The sequence below is a fragment of the Sorex fumeus genome, unplaced genomic scaffold, assembly GCF_029834395.1.
Source record: "Sorex fumeus unplaced genomic scaffold, SorFum_2.1 ptg000018l, whole genome shotgun sequence".
In the NCBI taxonomy this organism is placed as follows: Eukaryota; Metazoa; Chordata; class Mammalia; order Eulipotyphla; family Soricidae; genus Sorex; species Sorex fumeus.
The window spans coordinates 19,487,314-19,494,557 of record NW_026606075.1 but is presented as its reverse complement, the minus strand read 5'-3'; the positions used below and the strand labels follow the sequence as shown (position 1 = coordinate 19,494,557).

The following is a 7,244-nucleotide window of genomic DNA, read 5'->3' as shown; positions in this document are numbered from 1 at the left end:
TTTGGCTGCTCCCACATTGATTTTCTTACTGCACTGGCTGGTTAGCATGTTAAATATCATGAGAATAAGCTGCTCCCTGTCCTGGCATTGATTTTTGAAGGAAACATTTCCTTCCCTTGTGCAAGCCAAGAAGTTACTTCCATGGGGAGAAAGTTGGAGTGCTGATTGGAAACATGCATGATTGCTGGTTTAAATTTGGCTTATTTGCAACAGACAGAGGTTGGGAGAGATAGGAGAGCGGGCTTCTCCTGGTTATGTGGTGGTTCCCACATCTGCTTCTTATTAGGGACACTGCGGAGAAAAGATTTTGAAATTAACTTAGTTGTGGAATAATAAAGTAGGTCTTTTAATATAGGGGATTATAAATGATTACCCTAGAAAATGAAGGGACAACTTTTCCTTTCCAGGGTCCCTTCCTTTTTCCATGGTTGGTTTGGCACAAAAAAAAAAAAAAAAAAAAAAAAAAAAGAAGCTGGAGAGGTATCCTGTATTCTGTCTCCAGGGAATAAAGGTGATATTTTGCTCCTTATTTCTAAGGGGCTAGATTCAGGTTTTAAAGACACAGAGCTACAGACAGGGATTTACATATCTCTAGGCCATCGGAGAGTCCCTGGTCCTTTGGGACATACAGCATCCTGGGAAGATTTTAGTGACACACAAAGATTTCTGACTGTAAAGAGAGGCAGGGCTGCTGACCTTAGCAGTTCTGGAGCATTCTCTAAATAGATATAGAAACAAAGGTCCTTAAAAAAAATGCAGCACGATTTCTTGATAGTTTCTTTTCATTCTAGCTACTAAATCTGTTTAGAAGTTAGCATCATAATAAGAGGAATTACAGTTCTAAATGCTATCCTCTATGAATTTTAGTCTTTGTTAAATTGTTTTTCTTTCTTTCTCTGCATAGGAGAGATCTTGCTACTAAAGAAGCAATGGGGGAAACTCTCTGCTCATAGACGATAATTCTGAATACTGCTGATAACCTCTAAGATAGCTTTGTTTTAGAAGCAAAGTCTTAGAGTTGCATTAGGTAGTTTAAACCCTGAGTTGAATCTGACCAACATTTGGGATTAGACAAGAGGAAATCTGAGAGCTGAAATGTAAAGGTAGATGGTATCTCAAATTTATTTCTAGGCTACATTCAATTGCCAAAATTTGGGGAGTTTTCTCACAGGAACATTCTTACCAGAGAAGTCTCAAATTAGGACCAATAACCATCCATTTCATATGTATATATCTTTAGGCAAGTTACTCAGTTACTTTCTTTACTTATCATCTAATTCCACTACTATTTAATTTTCTCTTATTAAAATCACCTGAATTTATTGATTTTAAAGTTATTTTAACTAACTTTTGGGGTTTTCTGATCATAAAATCATTTGGATTATCAGGAAACGAAGGTTTATGGTAAAGACAGATTTTATTTTGTGCTTAATAATTTTTGCATTGTTTCATCTGGGGAACATAAAGTAATAAAATAGGAGACTAATGCCCAAGAATAGCAGAGATAAGTACCAGGAGGTTTACTCCATGGTTTGGAGGCCAGCCACACACGCTAGGGGAAAAGGCAGCTTGGATAGAGAAGGGAGGATTCCCACAGGATGGGAGATGCGTGCTGGGAGTAGACTTTAGGAACATGATTGCCACTCAATGCCTCTTTTGCCAACCACAGCACCCAAAAGGAGAGAGAGAACAAAGGGGAGTGCCCTGCCACAGAGGCAGGGTGAGATGGGGACATGGAGGGTGGGAGGGATGTTGGGATCGGTGGTGGTGGAGATGGGCACTGGTGGAGGAATGGGTATTTGTTCATTATATAACTGAAACACAAGCACAAGAATTTGTAAGTCTACAACTGTACCTCATGGTGTTTCACTGATAAAAATCTAAAAAAAATTAATTTTTGCATTGTTATTTGATAATTTCTATGCTAGAGAATAAGCAAAGTCCCATTTTATGCCTCAACTGAGAGAAAGAAGATGTAATTGAAATAACTTGTCAGTCATCTTGGGTCTGAGTGGAAAAGACAATGCTTTACAAATCAGTATCAGTGACAGGTCCTGCCCAAGTTTGACTCTGAAAGGAAGAGATGTCTCTAGTCTATAGTCATACTTCTGAAATGGTTAGAGGGAAGTTTCACTTCAGAGGGTCATTACTGACTAACAATTCATTTTTTCAAAAAATATTAAATAACCTTTGAAATGATATCAATCTCAAAAACAAAGTTTGAAAACTCTTTGTCAGTGAATTACAAAAATATCTAACTAATGTGAGATAAATAAGAACCACCAAAGCTCTCTAATCTGTGGGTAAAATTGCACTTTATGTCTTGAGTTTGCAAGTAATGTGCCAGGGTCTTTCCAGCTTTTCAATTTATTGTCTAGAATATGTTTTCAAGTTCTGTGAGTCATTGACTTATCTTCTACTTCTAGCTCAAATTTTCCACTTATTCAGGGAGTCTTACTGGTCATGCTCTGTTAGTTGAATGACTGGTGTCTGGATTTTTACCTGTGGGCCAAGAGACCATTCTTGTCTGTGTCATCATTAGCTTCCAGGAAACTGACCCTGGAGAGCTCTATACAGATTTTTCCCTTAGAGTCATGTACATAGCAGTGATTCATGACGTTGGCATATTAGGAACAAATTAGAATCATAAACCAGTTTGGTTATCTATCATTTTTCAAATGTCAACCCATTAAAGAACAACATGGAAAGATTTAGGTTTTATTGAAACAAAACCACCTACGAGTATATGAACTCCCATTTAATAACTCAGAATCTGGTGAACAAATGTCTTGGCCAAGATCACAAAGGTAGTTAAGGGTAGAGAGGGGAGAAGTCAGGTAGATTCACTCAAAAAGTGATCACATGGTTCTAGCGAATCATCTCTAAGATCTTTGCTCCTTATCCTCTCTGAACCCCACCACTTTTCCTAGTAAGAGTATGGTTCATTTTTCAAATAAGTGTATTAAAATAATAATTTGAAGATCAAGTAAGAAGGCAACAAATAAACCAATGTCCTAGTGGGTTCATCTCATTTAGCTTATAGGATGGAAATAACTTAACCCAAGTTTGTTAGCATTGTTTAGGCTTTTTTTCTTGCTCTACAGAAACTAAAAATATACTTCTGACAACATCAATGGAAGAAGTATGTCAAACACATTGTTAGCATTGACCCCAAAGCATTTTTTATATAATTATTTGGTTTTGGGGCTACACCAGGCAATGCTTAGGGGTTAGTCCTGACTCTACTCAGGAATCACTCCTGGCCTTACTTGGGGACCATATGGGATGTCAGGGATCAAACCTGGGTTGGCTGTGTGCAAGCAAACCTCCTACTCACTGTACTATCTCTCTAATCCCCCAAATTTTACTCTTTGAGATAGAGACCTAAGTTTGTAAAAAGAAACAGTTAATGAAACACAGGCAAAAGTCATTCACTTCTAGAACAAAAAACCAAATATATCCTGGTCAACAATATATTTATGTAATGGAATTTCTAGGGAGAACTTTTGCAATGACCATTTAGTGTATTAAATTTTTATTTTCACAAATTGTGCTCCTGAAGCAGATGTAAATTGCCCACAAATTTCATTCATTTGTGTTAGATAAAGTAAAGGAACAAATAAGACAAAGGAAAGCAAAAACAAGTCCTTAAACTCTGGCAACACGATGGTGGTTACTAGAGGGGAAGGCGGTTGTGAGTGGGTAAAACAGCTAAAGGGGTCAGCCTGTATTTTGCCACATTAAATGTCTAATGGGTATTAGGGCCATGTATAATCTAGGGACTATATTTTGCTGGTGGGAAGCTGAATCTCAGAACTCACTGGGAATTTGTGTGCCCTGAAAACAATTCCTTAAACTAATGATAGCCTTAAGCTAGAGACCACACCCTCTTGTTCTCATTTCTTTCTTTTTTTTTTTTTAAATTAAATCACTGTGAACTACATTTACAAAACTTTCATGTTTGAGTTTCAGTCATATGCTGATCGAACACCCATCCCACCACCAGCGTACATTTTCCACCATCAATGTCCCCATTTCTTTTTCATCTAATTCTTTAGGAATTTGGGATAGAAAAGTGAGAAAGAATGGTCATTTTTTAAAAAATAGGAATGTAGAAAATACTGCCTTGATATTCTTTGATCATATGACACATATTAAAAAAAAAACGGGACAAATAGCGCTTTGCCGATCAATAGTTCTAACACCCTCTCCTCCCTAGTACTTAGTTATGGCTGGTCAGGAACTCTGGCAAACAAAGTGGCCATCCAAGCCACGTTGTCCTGTGTGGAGCTTGCTGCCTATTCCTCTTTGGTCAGTATTTTAGGAATATTTAACTTTGTTGGATTAGTGTTGGCAGGTTTGTTTGATTTAAGTACATTAAATAAAACCACAGCCATTTAATTACAAGAAATGGAAGGTAATTCCCTAATGGCTAAGACTGTTATAGAGGTAGTCATAACAGCTTTCTTCATATTTTCCATTTTTCACAATTTCGAACAATCCAGAGTGAGAGAGCAGCCTGCTGAGTCTACTGCCAGAGAACTAGACACCGAGACAAAAAACATCAGTGATGGTCAGTTCCCCTCAGGAAACCCTGCTGTTTTGAAAAAACATGAAATCATGAAACCTTGCTGGAGCCCTTAAGGAGAACTATCAACAGTAAAGGAAATTCTGAGAGTTGTTGGAGATATTCATTTCACCCTGAAGAACACTATGGGTTTGATTCTGCTTTATGTGTGAAGCCAATAAATAGGATCTTTCCCCTTCTCCCCTCCTCTGCCCTTCTAGTAACCCCTTTAGAACCGATTCCATCTCAGATCACTACAGAATACAGCTACAGAAATTCAAAAGAAATAGAAGCACAATATTGAATCATGCTCTTTTATATGTCTCAACCTTCACCACAGCTAACACAGACTTTTAGCAAAGCCTAGGGCATTCTTTTTTAAAATTCTTTGAGACAAGGGGAAATAACAACAGGTGACACTTCAACAGCAGCTGTGGTGGCCAAAGACTATTGCTTCCTTTGCTTTGTGGCTTTGTAGAATCATCAGAAAGTACAAGCAAAAAATAAAAGCCAGATGACATGATTCTCTAGGAAACATTTTTCAGACTTTGATATGGTTACTAGGATAAAGACCGTTGCAGATAATTAAATTTTGTCTATTATTTGCTAGTGTATTCTAAGAAAAATTATTGAGTGCTTGGTATGTGGCTCAAGTGGAAGAAAACATGTTTTGCATGTTGGTGGGGGTTCTATGTTTAATCCTGGCTCAGCACTGCTCCTTTTCCCTTCCAGCATCACCCAGTGTGGCCCTGGTGGTCATCAAGATTAGAGAATACTATTGTTTTGAGTACCACAAAGAGTGATTCTGGGTCTCTGAGCACCACTGGGTGTGATCCCCAAAACAAAATTAATGAATCAGAACAAAATAAAGCAAAAACCATCAGATTATTGTTGCCGTTGTAGGAAGTTGTAGAGTACATTGTGAATAAAGAAATTATAGATTCTTTTTCTCTCTGTTCTTCACTTGCATGTATTGCAATGGTAATTCCAAAATTACTCCTTCACATACATATTTATTATCATAACTCTATTTTTATCTTTAACCTTTATAATTATCTAATATTTGGAAGATCTCATCTCAGTATTCCCCACTGTAATGAAAGTTTCAAGAGATTGAGAATTTCTTTTGCTATGTGCTCACATTATTTATGCTTGTGGTATCTAAAATAGTACTTGAAAATAGGCACTCAGTAAATATTTATTTAACACATGAATCAATTAATAAATGAAGTAGTTAGTGGCAAAAACATAATGGCAGAATATCTCCAAAGAATTTTTAAGAGACAAATAAACATGGAGTCCATCTTCCACAAGAAACAAGAAGGCTCACTTTGTGCTCAGCATTGTTTGAATAATCTATTGCAAGGAGAGTATTTTAGCCCTGTGGAACTATCTTCAATTGCATAACAACTTGACAAAGAAGAGAGAATGAGGATGGCAGAGGAGGGCTGACTAGTGAGGACTACCTCACAGTTTTACAGCAGACTTTGGGGAATATGGATGACAGTGGGTTTTTCTCTATTCAAGTTATAAGGAATGCCTTGAAAGTTTGGGGTTAAGAACTAATCCTGTTCCATGGTCCAGAGAACCAGAGGCTCAGGATTGATCCCATAAATGAGAAGTCATTTATATGCAAGTATAAAGAACACTGGTTTACAGTTAGAAAGTTAGGAAACCAGTGGTTCAACTTGAATTCTCTCTTGACGGGTCCAGAACTAATATCAGATACATACCTTGCACTTTTCTTGACTCAGTTACAACAGGAAGGTTATTCTGTATTTGTGGTAAAGGGGGATCTGCCAGACCGTGAAGCCGACAAGCTCCTGCAGATGATCAGGGTCCAACAGATGCAGCGACCAAAGATGATTGAAGAATTAGCATAGCTGAAGGAACAGAGAATCCAGAAGACAGAACTGGAGTGAATTTCGGAATCCAATGATGGGTCGACAGTGGAGGATGAAGAGGAGGAAGACCTGCAGAAGGTGCTTGTGCTGAGCCGCCAGGAAATTGACCTGGAAGATGAGGAGGTGGATCTCTGCAGGGCCACTTAGCTCAGCATGCAAGGTCGTTCTAGAAGTATATCTCAAGATACCCCACAGTCATCACACACCTGACTTCAGAAGAACTCCGGAAGAGAAGAGAAGCCTACTTTGAAAAGAAGCAGAAGGAGCAGTGAGATCCACCCAGACAACAAACGCACCCGTGTGAAAGGCCGACCACAAGTCCCGGGGCCCTCGGCAGTGATCTAGTAGATTCTATGAGTGAAGAGGACATGCTTCAAGCAGCCTCTGCTTCAAATTAATTTAGAAACTGTTCAAAATAATCTCAAAACAGAAGGAAAATAATAATACCTTTTAAAAATCATTTAGATATTCATACTTTCCAACATTATCCTGCGTGACAATAGCATAGGATCCATTTTGGCAATGTGTCAAAGAAAAAAATGTTCAACAGAGGAATTAAGAGTTTGGTTGGTTTGAAAACAGATTTGACAAAAGTGAAAAAATACATCATTTGTAGGACTCACTAATGATCCTCCAGATAGTAGCCAAAGAGGTGTTCAGCTATTAAAGACATTGAAAATTGTTTTCTTAAAAAAAAAGAATTTTTAAAAGAGGGGGTATAGTGCTGCCAGCTATACCTGTGGGGTGAGTGCATCAGCAGCCTGATGGTGCCA

The 7,244-nt window shown here is 38.0% G+C and overlaps 1 pseudogene; it reads left to right on the top strand.

Annotated features, from left to right (window-relative positions):
- Positions 1-5,860: 5,860 nt before the first annotated feature.
- Positions 5,861-7,025, top strand: LOC130021802 (ataxin-3-like; annotated as a pseudogene).
- Positions 7,026-7,244: the final 219 nt, after the last annotated feature.